The 14,801-nt window shown below is 54.0% G+C and overlaps 1 protein-coding gene across 1 annotated transcript in view; it reads left to right on the forward strand.

Annotated features, from left to right (window-relative positions):
- c1h1orf35 (chromosome 1 C1orf35 homolog) overlaps positions 1-14,801 on the forward strand; it is a 102,095-nt gene that overhangs the window by 54,705 nt on the left and 32,589 nt on the right. The window lies entirely within an intron of this gene.

Consider the following 14,801-nt stretch of genomic DNA (forward strand, 5'->3'; position numbering starts at 1 on the left):
ACACACACACACAGCAGCGCAACACGACACTGCTGCGCGCAAGAATGGCACAGCGCACACTGACTTTCTTACTGTTACACACACAGCGCGCACACGCACACCTACGCCCACACTGAGCGCGCGCACGAAAACCGAGCGCGCGCACGCACACCGAGCATGCTCTAAATCCAAATATGTGTTTTTTTTAGCCGCACTAGGAAGAAATGGGACATGTCTTTAACTCTCTATGACTCTCCCATTGAGAGGGTAGAAAGTTTTAAATACTTAGGAGTATGGTTCGACAGCAAGCTAAATTGGAACATTCACATCTCTAAAGTCATTGCTAAAACTGTCAAGGTCATTAATGTGATGAGGTGCTTGACTGGCTACTCTTGGGGGGCAGAAAAGGGTACCCTCCTCACCATCTACCAAGCTATGATCAGGTCAATTTTTGATTATGGTTGTCAAGTGTATGGAGCTGCTTCCAACTCTGCTCTGAAAAGACTTGATGTTATTCAGTCAAAGGCTCTTAGAGTCTGTTGTGGTGCGTTTGCCTCCACATCAACCTCTGCACTGCTTGTTGAGACAGGAGAGAAGCCTTTAAGGCTAAGACGGATCCAGCTCACACTTCATTACTGGAACAGACTCAGAGAAAGAACCAGCCTCTGCCCTGCCAGTCCCATTTTGACTGACTGCTATGAATTTACCTCTGGTCAGGTGAAGGGTCAGCCCTTTTTGAAGCAATGTATGCCATGGGCCAAGGATTTTAACTTGTTTGATATGGTCCCAGTTAAAAGTACATTCTGGGGACCTATCCCAGCCTGGCTGTATACCCCAGCTCAGTGTCAAATATGGATATAGGCTCAGTGATAATATGGCTGTTTTCACAGCAGAGTCTATGGGCGTTCTAAAAGCTCTGCAATGGGTAGTGGAGGCACAGGCCAAAAATGTGGTTCTATGCTCTGACTCTTTTTCACTCCTCCAGTGTCTTAAAACGTATTATTCCAACGCTCGGCCTGATTTGATTTTCTGACATTCTCTTATTGATGAACAGCCTACATTTGAGTGGTTGTGATGTGTCCCTCTTGTGGGTTCCAGCCCACATAGGAATTAGTGGGAATGAGGTGGCTGATAAGCTGGCAAGGGAATATTTAAGTATTAACGATATTACGTTGGCAGTTGGTCCAGGAAGGACCGAACTGAGGAGCCAGCTTATGGGAAATATTTTCCAGACATGGCAAGCTGAATGGGACAAAGATTTAAAGGGGAGACACCTGTACTCTATTCAGCCTTCAGTAAACACACTCTGTACACTATCAGGGGGTAGGTCTCAGCAAGTGGTCCTGACTCGTCTCAGACTAGGGCATTGTGCCTTAAACTCTGTTACATCTGATCCATAAACACAGTGACGGTCTATGTGAAGTATGCAGAGTCCCTGAGACAGTTCCCCATGTTTTATTAGAGTGTGTGCTATACTGTGAATTTAGGCGTATATTGGTTATTGAATTATCTCAGCTTGGTGTTACTACTGTATCCCTTAACTCTCTGCTTCAGCTAAAGGATTCGAAAGTCACTTCAAGTCTAGTTAGATTTCTAAAAGCATCTGGAGTATACACTAGAATCTAAGAGACTGAATGAACTTGCAACGACGTGTAATATCCTGTAGGCGGCGGTAATACACCGGGTGGTGTCTAACCCGCCAGTATTTCTTGAAGAACACCGAGCATGTGAGATGTGGGAGAGGAAGTTGTGGGAGGGGAGATGAGCCCCCAGGGAGCTGAACTTCCATTCACTGTCGGATGAGAACAGCTGCGTCAGTCTTCCCTATGAGAAGCCGTTCGGGCCGAAACACACTGGAATTCTCTCCTCTCCTCTCCCCACTGAAACTGTTTCTCCATACTGAAAAACACTTTCACCTATATATTTATGGGTGCCATAACACACTGGAATACCAGCCTTGTCTCCTTTATTTGTCTTCACACTGTGGAATTACACAGAACAACACAAGTGCATGGAGGGAGAGAGAGAGTGGAGAGTGTTTGAGGCAGAGAGAGAGAGAGAGAAGGGGGGAGAAGAGATTTTTCAGTGCGACCAGAAGGCATTTAACTGGACCCGGAAGGTTCACTGTATTTGTGTGTATGCCTGTATGGTAATTTTTCAAATCTTTCATCCGAAAGTCAAGGAATTGTGACTTTCAGTTTAAATGTTGTGTGGGTAAAAAGTAACCGAACTGAGTGGAGCTCCCTGAACCGAAATATTAATTTTTTTCCAAATAATGAGAAGATTTTGGCGCTCGCCATTGAAGATCTACATCCGTCCAGTTGGTGGCGTTAATGATTTATGTTTGGTCCAAACTTCCAAAAAAAAAAAAAACCAAAAATAGTTTTTGGGCGCGGGATGTTCGTCCTCATTTCCTTGCACCACAATGGAAGAAGCTATTGGGATTTTGCGAAACATCTTGGGTTCACCAGCTATAATTAACTCTATTTCAAATGCCATCAGCACAGCGCCTCAAGTTAATTCTACTGGAAGTGTTAATGCGCCACAGATTACTTCTACTCCCAGTGTTAATGCCGAGATAAGCAATTTGTTTAGACCAGACAGAAATGGCGCTAGTTCTACATCCATGCCATCAACAACTTTAGAGACTCCCAGGTTCCAAGCCAGGCGTTTTAGCAGCTGGAATTCAAGAGGAAAGGGGAAAAAAAGTAAGAACATCTGTGTCATTCAACAGATTTTTCAGCAGCTTTTGAGCGCAAGGGTGTGCATTCAAACGCCAGGGCAGGGCTATAGCTAAAATTGCCCAGTAGCATACATGTCAACCTATACAGAATGTCCGTATTTTATACAGATTTGATTCAATAAACGTAGTATACGGGCGTATAAATAAAGTTATACGGATTCTTTAAAAAAACTTCAATATTTATTTAGAGCTATAATCAATTCCCACGATGATAAAAGAGCGCATAACATTTACAAACGTACTGTACACCACAGACAGCCAGTAAAGAGTCTTATGAAATCGCGCGTTATCTTGTGGTAGCGAGACTTCGCTCCACTTTTGATCGTGCGCACACCGCATTGCGAGAATCCCGACAACCATGAAGTCATAGACATATAAACATAGACGCCGCCTTCTGCGTAGAATCATACGTCATCCTCGCCGCCATATTGGATGTGGCAAAGTGGAGATTCTTCAACCGTCTCTGGTATAGCGTCTAGACAGTAGCGGAGAATAAAGATGCCTCATTCATGTGCTGCGTGGGGACAAATTTTAGGTAAATTATTTTAATTTGCATCTTATACGGATTTTATAAGGGAAATATGGATTTTGGAGGTTGGTTATACAGGTTTGATTGACCAAAGGTTGACATGTATGCGGTAGAGTTAGCCATGCTGAAGATGTTACACTTAACACTGACCACGGTTACATATATCCTACATGCAGGCAATATCCCGGTTTTGAAATGAGAATTAAGGTCAGTCGTCAATTTAAAACAAGCTCTGGAATATTCCATAAATGCGTGGAAGAGTGTTGTGCTCCCGTGGGTCTCGGAATGAAGAGAGCTTACATGTCTCGCGGACAAAAAAGCTAATGCAATCTAAAACAGAGTTCCCTGTCAGTCAGATATCTTGCCAGTCCGACATTGTCGTCTAATTGTCGGAGTCGCTGTATTTCGTTAAACGTGCATACACTCCGACAGCCTTTTTCCCCCTTGGTCGGAATGGCTTTCCCCAGCATCTCGCTATTTCAACACACAGTTATAGGCCTATATGCTCCACGTAAGTACGTGAGCTGAGGCGTAATCTTTAAACAGAAACACCAAGCACCGTTAAAATGCAGTCTTTTGTACGTGCATTAAGTCTACCTGAGGACCAAATAGTTTTCTTTCGTACTGAAATACTTTTCATTTGAGTAGCTAGGCTGAGACAAACGTGCAACAGCATGACTTAATGTAGCCAACTGTTGCGTGGCTGTGTCCATCATTGATAAAATGTTTTCAAGGTATGCCTCTCCTCGGATATATTTCGGTTCATGATTTGAGAAATGTGGACGGTATTTGTGTAACCGTGGTCATTGTTAACAATCAAATCACGCAGCATATGCTGCTCATGGTACTATTGACGTTCGTTTTTGTCATGCTGCCTGAAATATGTTGACATTCTGTTCTATATATTTTTTTAAAGAACAACCCCGGCAATGCACAAGACCTTCAACAAGGATGTTATTTTGCTGCCTTCTGCACACCACAGCTGTGTTGTGAGACACGGCACAAAATCAAAATTACACCAGAAGGGATACATTCTAAATGCATTTGAGTTTGACAAATCATGGGACAGCACAGCTGTAATCAACAAACTACGACAGGCATTCAGGTCCAAAGTATGCCTTCCTTATAATGTAAGGTAAGTACTGTAGTTGATAAGAGTCCATGGCGTTTGGCATCAGTTTAACTAAACACGTTTACATACATTTTTGAAATTCAACTTATTTGGCTCCTAATAGACCTCTTCGCAGTAAACGTCATTCATACGTAAGAGGAAATTGCGCGCGCAGACTGGACACAAAAAAGACTCAGCGACGGTAGAGACGAGAAGAAATATTTGGAAGAAATGCCTAGTTGTTGTGTTGTCGGGTGTCAGAATCGTAGCAGTGATGGGGTTAAAATGTACAGAATTCCAGCAGGAACTCACCCATTCCAAAAAAATCGCTGACGTCTATGGCTACAAGCCATCAAACGTGTAGACTGGGATGAAAGCACCATCAAAATGCGCGGGTTTGCAGCGCCCACTTCATCACAGGTAAGATCAGGCTATTTATTAAATCTTTCTTTTTTATTCTTTCTAGTCTTCGTTTATTGATGTAGCAAAATACTTTGGTAACGTTTGTCTGATTAGCTGGGTCATAGTTACACAATGTAATGAATATTGTTAGCATGTTAGCTTAGCTTTGCATGCAATTTTGTTTGTAGGAGAGGTCTCGCTTGACTCAAGCAGTCCAGATTTTGTGCCATCATTGTTTGTGTATGCCGAAAATCACAATTTTAAAGCAAGGATGGAAAGGTACAATTGTGTGCCCTCACTCTAAATGCCAACTTACGTTGACTGCTCTAACCTAGCTCCCGCCCCGTTCGGTTTCATTTCTGCTCTCTGCCTCTCGCTTTTTACACAGCTCTGATTTCTCTTAGCTGCACTCTTTACACTATCATTCCTTTCATGCCATTACCTCCTGCAAATTGCTGTTTAGTGTTGGTATTTGCTGTTGTAGCTAAAGCCACATTGCCATCACATCACTGGCATAATTTGATTAAAACAAAATGAATATGAATGTCCCATTGTTAATCAAGTTGTACATGCCCGCACATAACATAATCATATGCGTCTAAAGACTTGTAGGCACGAAGTTTTTCGTGGGTGTACACTGAAGTCTTGTCAATAAGGTACGAATATATATCTGGCCATTGTATACCAGGGAACTTACTAACATCGTCCGTCCACTCTTTAATTAAATGCGGATCCGGTAGGCAATGTCCACTTGTTAGAGTTAACTTATTTATGTCACATTCTCGGTCTTGTAACGACAATTGTTTGGCATAATCTGACAGCTCATAATGCCGGTCTATGGGCAGCGCCATTGTTTCTGAGTCCAGGCTGCGCGCGCATCCTGGCAACGGTCGGTTTGTTTACAAACATGCGAAGGGGTCTATATAAAAGGCTCCTAATATTCTGATCAGATGACAGCGATGATGAATTCTGTGCTGTGTTTTCGTGTTGCATCATGAAACTGTCTTTATCTACTTCAGCTTACAAATCCTTATGCCCTGCGGGAATAAGCTGGTTGCTCCATCACTGTGTGACGGTCAGAAAATGGACGCAATCCTCATTCAGAAAGTTTTCAAAAGGGCATCTTTATATCTGAGGCCATCTGTATCACTTGAAGTAAGCATGCTGTCCTCGAGTCATTTTGCTTCCATTTTTATAATCATCTTGTTTGTCTTCACGCTTTCAACCTACATAAATGATTGTTTGTCCTCAAGTGTGTGAGTGCTGAGACCTCAGAGGCAGAGGACAGCCTCAGTGAACATGACATTGTGATGGAGATGAGTGTCACAGAGACCCCTTCCTGCAATGTTACTGCACTGCATTCTGCCAGCAGCCATCATGAAGCACCACATTAACAACCACCGGCAAGTGGCCAGGCTAGACTCAGCCCAGAAAGTGACTATGGGACATATGTAAATATAATTGAAGATTCTGAGGAAGAGGAAGAGGGTGAATTGTTAAGTGCTATTGTAGCCAGCCTTGAAGACCAGACGCAAGTGTATCAGTACCTTTATCTAAACCTTTCCCTTTGTGTGTAAACTGAACAAATTCCAAGTATTGTAAAATGTTTATTTATGAATGAAATATTGTATTACATTCCATTGTGAGAAACAGCTGGCTATAAATTTGTTTGCACTATGTTGTTTCCTCTCATTTGAAGGCACCCTAAAGAAGATATCCCAGTCAGTCAAATTTTGAGGGAATTGGCGGAGAAAATTGACAGCAACAGCAGTTGCAAGTTTAACATAAATCGTTCCTGTGTCCTTGATGGAGCTATGCGGGGGTTTAGAAGGTTGACATTCAACCCCTGTAATACTTTGAGTGTGAAATTCTCCGATGACAAGGGGACAAGTGAAGAAGCTGTAGACCTTGGGGGGCCGAGGAGAGAATTTCTTCGGCTGCTTATGGAAGCACTGTCTCGGTCTGAGATGTTTGAGGGACACGAAGGCCACCTTCACTTGGCTCTGGATTTCAAAGGTTTGTTTACCGTTATGTAGTAATGTAGATACATTTAAGTGTTTAAGCTACTGCTACAATGGTCATACTTTACAAGTGATCTGTATTTTCTGTTCTTCCTCTAGCTGTACGTGAGGACCGATATTTTTATGCTGGTACAGCCATCGCGCTCAGTTTGGTGCATGGAGGCCCACCACCTTGCTTCCTATCCAATACCCTCTTCACATGCATCGCAGAGGGACCAGACATGTGCAAACCAGAGCTTGAAGACATTGCAGATGGTGAGAGACGGAGGGAGGGGGGGTAGAGAGATGGAGGGAGGGGGGGGTAGAGAGACGGAGGGAGGGGGGGTAGAGAGACGGAGGGAGGGGGTAGAGAGACGGGGGGTAGAGAGACGGGGGTAGAGAGACGGGGGGTAGAGAGACGGGGGGTAGAGAGACGGGGGGGAGAGAGACGGGGGGAGAGAGACGGGAGAGACAGAGGGAGGGGGGTAGAGAGACAGAGGGAGGGGGGGTAGAGAGACAGAGGGAGGGGGGGTAGAGAGAGAGGGGGGGAGTAGAGAGAGAGGGAGGGGGGGTAGAGAGAGAGGGAGGGGGGGTAGAGAGAGAGGGGGGGGTAGAGAGACGGAGGGAGGGGGGGTAGAGAGAGAGGGGGGGAGTAGAGAGAGAGGGAGGGGGGGTAGAGAGAGGGGGGGGTAGAGAGACGGAGGGAGGGGGGGTAGAGAGACGGAGGGAGGGGGGGTAGAGAGAGAGGGGGGGAGTAGAGAGAGAGGGAGGGGGGGTAGAGAGAGAGGGGGGGGTAGAGAGACGGAGGGAGGGGGGGGTAGAGAGACGGAGGGAGGGGGGTAGAGAGACGGAGGGAGGGGGGGTAGAGAGACGGAGGCAGGGGGGGTAGAGAGACGGAGGCAGGGGGGGTAGAGAGACGGAGGGAGGGGGGGTAGAGAGACGGGGGTAGAGAGACAGAGGGAGGGGGGGTAGAGAGACGGGGGGGTAGAGAGACAGAGGGAGGGGGGGTAGAGAGACGGGGGGGTAGAGAGACAGAGGGAGGGGGGGTAGAGAGACGGGGGGGTAGAGAGACAGAGGGAGGGGGGGTAGAGAGACGGGGGGGTAGAGAGACAGAGGGAGGGGGGTAGAGAGACGGGGTAGAGAGACAGGGGGGGGTAGAGAGACGGGGGTAGAGAGACAGAGGGAGGGGGGGTAGAGAGACGGGGGGGTAGAGAGACAGAGGGAGGGGGGGTAGAGAGACGGGGGTAGAGAGACAGAGGGAGGGGGGTAGAGAGACGGGGTAGAGAGACAGAGGGGGGGGTAGAGAGACGGGGGTAGAGAGACAGAGGGAGGGGGGGTAGAGAGACGGGGGGGTAGAGAGACAGAGGGAGGGGGGGTAGAGAGACGGGGGGGTAGAGAGACAGAGGGAGGGGGGGTAGAGAGACGGGGGGTAGAGAGACAGAGGGAGGGGGGTAGAGAGACGGGGTAGAGAGACAGAGGGGGGGGTAGAGAGACGGGGGTAGAGAGACAGAGGGAGGGGGGGTAGAGAGACGGGGGTGTAGAGAGACAGAGGGAGGGGGGGTAGAGAGACGGGGGGGTAGAGAGACAGAGGGAGGGGGGGTAGAGAGACGGGGGGGTAGAGAGACAGAGGGAGGGGGGGTAGAGAGACGGGGGGGTAGAGAGACAGAGGGAGGGGGGGTAGAGAGACGGGGGGGTAGAGAGACAGAGGGAGGGGGGTAGAGAGACGGGGGGTAGAGAGACGGAGGGAGGGGGGGTAGAGAGATGGAGGGAGGGGGGGTAGAGAGACGGAGGGAGGGGGGGTAGAGAGACGGGGGGGTAGTGAGACAGAGGGGGGGTAGAGAGACGGCGGTAGAGAGACAGAGGCAGGGGGGATAGAGAGCCAGAGGGAGGGGGGTAGAGAGACAGGGGTAGAGAGACAGAGGGAGGGGGGGTAGAGAGACAGAGGGAGGGGGGGTAGAGAGAGAGGGGGGTAGAGAGACGGAGGGAGGGCGGGTAGAGAGACGGAGGGAGGGGGGGTAGAGAGACGGAGGGAGGGGGGGTAGAGAGACGGAGGGGGGGGTAGAGAGACGGGGGGTAGAGAGACGGGGGGGTAGAGAGACGGGGGGGTAGAGAGACGGGGGGGTAGAGAGACGGAGGGGTAGAGAGACGGAGGGGTAGAGAGACAGAGGGAGGGCGGGTAGAGAGACAGAGGGAGGGGGGTAGAGAGACAGAGAGACGGGGGTAGAGAGACGGGGGGGTAGAGAGACAGAGGGAGGGCGGGTAGAGAGACAGAGGGAGGGGGGTAGAGAGACAGAGAGACGGGGGTAGAGAGACAGAGGGGGGGGTAGAGAGACGGGGGGGTAGAGAGACAGAGGGAGGGGGGTAGAGAGATGGGGGGGTAGAGAGACAGAAGGAGGGGGGGTAGAGAGACGGGGGGGTAGAGAGACAGAGGGAGGGGGGGTAGAGAGACGGGGGGGTAGAGAGACAGAGGGAGGGGGGGTAGAGAGACGGGGGGGTAGAGAGACAGAGGGAGGGGGGGTAGAGAGACGGGGGGGTAGAGAGACAGAGGGAGGGGGGGTAGAGAGACGGAGGGAGGGGGGTAGAGAGACGGGGGGGTAGAGAGACGGAGGGAGGGGGGGTAGAGAGAGAGGGGGGTAGAGAGACAGAGGGAGGGGGGTAGAGAGACGGAGGGAGGGCGGGTAGAGAGACGGAGGGAGGGGGGGTAGAGAGACGGAGGGAGGGGGGGTAGAGAGACGGAGGGAGGGGGGTAGAGAGACGGAGGGAGGGGGGGTAGAGAGACGGAGGGAGGGGGGGTAGAGAGACGGAGGGAGGGGGGGTAGAGAGACGGAGGGAGGGCGGGTAGAGAGACGGAGGGAGGGCGGGTAGAGAGACGGAGGGAGGGCGGGGTAGAGAGACGGAGGGAGGGCGGGTAGAGAGACGGAGGGGTAGAGAGATGGAGGGGGGGTAGAGAGACGGAGGGGGGGGTAGAGAGACGGGGGGGTAGAGAGACGGAGGGGTAGAGAGACGGAGGGGTAGAGAGACGGAGGGGTAGAGAGACGGAGGGGTAGAGAGACGGGGGGGGTAGAGAGACGGGGGGGTAGAGAGACGGGGGGGTAGAGAGACAGAGGGAGGGGGGGTAGAGAGACGGGGGGGTAGAGAGACAGAGGGAGGGGGGTAGAGAGACGGGGGTAGAGAGACAGAGGGAGGGGGTAGAGAGACGGGGGGGTAGAGAGACGGAGGGAGGGGGGGTAGAGAGACGGAGGGAGGGGGGGGTAGAGAGACGGACGGAGGGAGGGGGGGTAGAGAGACGGAGGGAGGGGGGGTAGAGAGACGGCGGTAGAGAGACAGAGGCAGGGGGGATAGAGAGCCAGAGGGAGGGGGGTAGAGAGACAGAGGGGGGGTAGAGAGACGGCGGTAGAGAGACAGAGGCAGGGGGGATAGAGAGCCAGAGGGAGGGGGGTAGAGAGACGGGGGGAGAGACGGGGGGGTAGAGAGACAGAGGGAGGGGGGGTAGAGAAACAGAGGGGGGTAGAGAGAGGGGGGGTAGAGAGACAGAGGGAGGGGGGTAGAGAGACAGAGGGAGGGCGGGTAGAGAGACAGAGGGAGGGCGGGTAGAGAGACAGAGGGAGGGGGGTAGAGAGACGGGGGGTAGAGAGACAGAGAGACGGGGGGTAGAGAGACAGAGGGAGGGCGGGTAGAGAGACAGAGGGAGGGCGGGTAGAGAGACAGAGGGAGGGCGGGTAGAGAGACAGAGGGAGGGCGGGTAGAGAGACAGAGGGAGGGCGGGTAGAGAGACAGAGGGAGGGCGGGTAGAGAGACAGAGGGAGGGCGGGTAGAGAGACAGAGGGAGGGGGGGTAGAGAGAGAGGGAGGGGGGGTAGAGAGAGAGGGAGGGGGGGTAGAGAGAGAGGGAGGGGGGTAGAGAGACAGGGAGGGGGTTAGAGAGACGGAGGGAGGGGGGGTAGAGAGATGGAGGGAGGGGGGTAGAGAGATGGAGGGAGGGGGGGTAGAGAGACGGTGGTAGAGAGACAGAGGCAGGGGGGATAGAGAGCCAGAGGGAGGGGGGTAGAGAGACGGGGGGGTAGAGAGACAGAGGGAGGGGGGGGTAGAGAGACGGGGGGTAGAGAGACAGAGGGAGGGGGGTAGAGAGATGGGGGGTAGAGAGACAGAGGGAGGGGGGTAGAGAGACGGGGGGGTAGAGAGACAGAGGGAGGGGGAGTAGAGAGACAGAGGGAGGGGGGTAGAGAGACGACGGGGGGTAGAGAGACGACGGGGGGTAGAGAAACGGGGGTAGAGAGACAGAGGGAGTGGGGTAGAGAGACAGAGGGAGTGGGGTAGAGAGACAGAGGGAGTGGGGTAGAGAGACAGAGGGAGTGGGGTAGAGAGACAGAGGGAGTGGGGTAGAGAGACAGAGGGAGGGGGTTAGAGAGACGACGGGGGGTTAGAGAGACGACGGGGGGTAGAGAGACGGGGGTAGAGAGACAGGCGTAGAGAGACAGAGGGGCTAGAGAGACAGAGAGAGGGGGGTAGAGAGACGGGGGTAGAGAGACGGGGGTAGCGAGATAGAGGGAGGGGGGTTCGAGAGATGGGGTAGAGAGACAGGGGGAGGGGGGCTAGAGAGACAGAGGGAGGGGGGCTAGAGAGACAGAGGAAGGGGGTAGAGAGACGGAGGGAGGGGGGGTAGAGAGACGGAGGGAGGGTAGAGATACGGGGGTAGTGAGACAGAGGGAGGGGAGAGAGACAGAGGGAGCGGTGGTAGAGAGACAGAGGGAGGGGAGAAAGACAGAGGGATGGGGGGTAGAGAGACAGAGGGAGGGAGGGGAGGTAGACAGAGGGAGGGGGGTAGAGAGACAGAGGAAGGGGGTAGAGAGACAGAGGGAGGGGGTAGAGAGACAGAGGGAGGGGGGGTAGAGAGACAGAGGGAGGGGGGGTAGAGAGACAGAGGGAGGGGGGGTAGAGAGACAGAGGGAGGGGGTAGAGAGATAGAGGGGGGGTAGAGAGATAGAGGGAGGGGGTAGAGAGACAGAGGGTGGGGGGGTAGAGAGACAGAGGGTGGGGGGGTAGAGAGACAGAGGGAGGGGGGGTAGAGAGACAGAGGGAGGGGTGGTAGAGAGACAGGGGGGTAGAGAGATGTGGGGTAGAGAGACAGAGGGAGGGGGAGTGGACAAGTGCATAGAGGGGGAGAGAGAGAATGGGGGTAGAGCGACAGAGGGAGGGTGAGTGGACAATTGCATGGAGAGAGATAAAGAGAGAGAGAAAGGTGGTAGAGAGACGGGGGATGAGAGACAGAGGAGGGGTAGAGAGACGGGGGGTAGAGAGATGGGGGGATGAGAGACAGAGGGGGGTAGAGAGACGGGGGTAGAGAGACGGGGGGATGAGAGACAGACGGGGGGTAGAGAGACAGAGGGGGGATAGAGAGACAGAAGGGGGAGTAGAGAGACAGAAGGGGGAGTAGAGAGACAGAAGGGGGAGTAGAGAGACAGACGGGGGGAGTAGAGAGAGTACAGAGACAGAGGGGGGGTAGAGAGACAGGTTGGGGGCGTAGAGAGACCGAGGGGCGTAGAGAGACCGAGGGGGGTAGAGAGACCGAGGGGGGTAGAGAGACAGAGGGGGGTAGAGAGACAGACGGGGGGAGTAGAGAGACAGAGAGGGAGTACAGAGACAGAGGGGGTAGAGAGACAGGTTGGGGGGGTAGAGAGACAGAGGGAGATAGAGAGACAGAGGGGGGTAGAGAGACAGAGGGAGGAGGGGGTAGACAGACAGGGGGGTAGAGAGACGGGGGGTAGAGAGACGGGGGGTAGAGAGACGGGGGGTAGAGAGACGACGGGGGGGTAGAGAGACGACGGGGGGGTAGAGAGACGACGGGGGGGTAGAGAGACGGGGGGTAGAGAGACGGGGGGTAGAGAGACGACGGGGTAGAGAGACGACGGGGGGGTAGAGAGACGACGGGGGGTAGAGAGACGGGGTAGAGAGACAGGTGTAGAGAGACAGAGGGGCTAGAGAGACAGAGAGAGGGGGGGTAGAGAGACGGGGGGGTTGAGAGACGGTGGGGGTAGCGAGACAGAGGGAGGGGGGTTCGAGAGACAGGGTAGAGAGACAGGGGGAGGGGGGCTAGAGAGACAGAGGGAGGGGGGCTAGAGAGACAGAGGAAGGGGGTAGAGAGACAGAGGGAGGTGGGTAGAGAGACGGAGGGAGGGGGGTAGAGAGACGGAGGGAGGGGGGGTAGAGAGATGGAGGGAGGGGGGTAGAGAGACGGAGGGAGGGTAGAGATACGGGGGTAGTGAGACAGAGGGAGGGGTGGTAGAGAGACAGAGGGAGGGGAGAGAGACAGAGGGATGGGGTAGAGAGACAGAGGGAGGGAGGGGAGATAGACTGAGGGAGGAGGGGAGATAGACAGAGGGAGGAGGGGAGATAGACAGAGGGAGGGGGGTAGAGAGACAGAGGGAGGGGGGGTAGAGAGACAGAGGGAGGGAAGAGAGACAGAGGCAGGGGAGAGAGACTGAGGGAGGGGGCAGAGAGACAGAGCGGGGGTAGAGAGACGGAGCGGGGGTAGAGAGACGGAGCGGGGGTAGAGAGACGGAGGGGGGAGTAGAGAGACGGAGGGGGGAGTAGAGAGACAGAGGGGGGAGTAGAGAGACAGAGTGAGGGGGGAGTAGAGAGACAGAGTGAGGGGGGCTAGAGAGACAGAGGGAGGGGGCAGAGAGACAGAGCGGGGGTAGAGAGACAGAGGGGGGTAGAGAGACAGAGGGCGGAAGAGAGTCAGAGGGGGGTAGAGAGACAGAGGGAGGAGGGGGTAGACAGACAGGGGGTAGAGAGACAGAGGGAGGGGAGAGAGACAGAGGGAGGGGGGTAGAGAGACAGAGGGAGTAGAGAGACAGAGGTGGGTGTAGAAAGATGGAGGGAGGGTGTAGAGAGATGGAGGGAGGGGAGAGAGACAGAGGGAGGGGCGTAGAGAGGCAGAGGGGGTAGTAGAGAGACGGAGGGGGGAGTAGAGAGACAGAGGGGGGAGTAGAGAGACAGGAGGGTTAGAGAGACAGAGGGAGGGGGGCTAGAGAGACAGGGGGAGGGGGGCTAGAGAGACGGAGGAAGGTGGTAGAGAGACGGAGGGAGGGGGGTAGAGAGACGGGTGGTAGAGAGACAGAGGGAGCAGGGGTAGAGAGACAGAGGGAGGGGGGTAGAGAGACAGAGGGAGTAGAGAGACAGAGGTGGGGTAGAAAGATGGAGGGAGGGTGTAGAGAGATGGAGGGAGGGGTAGAGAGACAGGGGGGTAGAGAGACAGGTGGGGTGGGAATAGAGATGGGGGGTCAAGAGACGGGGGGGTAAAGAGACAGAGGGAGGTGGTAGAGAGACAGAGCGGGGGTAGAGAGACGGGGGCTGTAGAGAGACAGAGGTGGGGGTAGAAAGATGGAGGGAGGGGGTAGAGAGACGGAGGGAGGGGGTAGAGAGACGGGGGGAGGGGGTAGAGAGACGGTGGGGGGTATAGAGACGGAGGGAGTAGAGAGACGGGAGGGTGGAGAGACAGAGAGAGGGGAGAGAGACAGAGGGTGGGGGTAGAGAGACAGGGGGGGGGGGTAGAGAGACAGAGGGAGTGGAGAGAGATAGAGGGAGTGGAGAGAGTTAGAGGGAGTAGAGAGACAGAGTGGGGGTAGAAAGACAGAGGGAGGGGGGTAGAGAGACGGAGGGAGCGGGGTAGAGAGATGGAGGGAGGGGGGTAGAGAGACAGAGGGAGGGGGGGTAGAGAGACAGGTAGGGGGCTAGAGAGACAGAGGGGCTAGAGAGACAGAGGGAGGGGGGATAGAGAGACGGGGGGGTAGAGAGACGGGGAGAGGGGGGTAGCGAGACAGAGGGAGGGGGGCTAGAGAGACGGGGGAGGGGGGCTAGAGAGACAGGGGGAGGGGGGCTAGAGAGACAGAGGGAGGGGGGTAGAGAGACAGAGGGAGGGGGGTAGAGAGACAGAGGGAGGGGGGGTAGAGAGACAGAGGGAGGGGGGTAGAGAGACAGAGTGAGGGGGTAGAGAGACAGAGGGAGGGGTAGAGAGATTTGGGGGTAGATAGACAGA

Source organism: Neoarius graeffei, chromosome 1 (assembly GCF_027579695.1).
Source record: "Neoarius graeffei isolate fNeoGra1 chromosome 1, fNeoGra1.pri, whole genome shotgun sequence".
Classification (NCBI taxonomy): domain Eukaryota; kingdom Metazoa; phylum Chordata; class Actinopteri; order Siluriformes; family Ariidae; genus Neoarius; species Neoarius graeffei.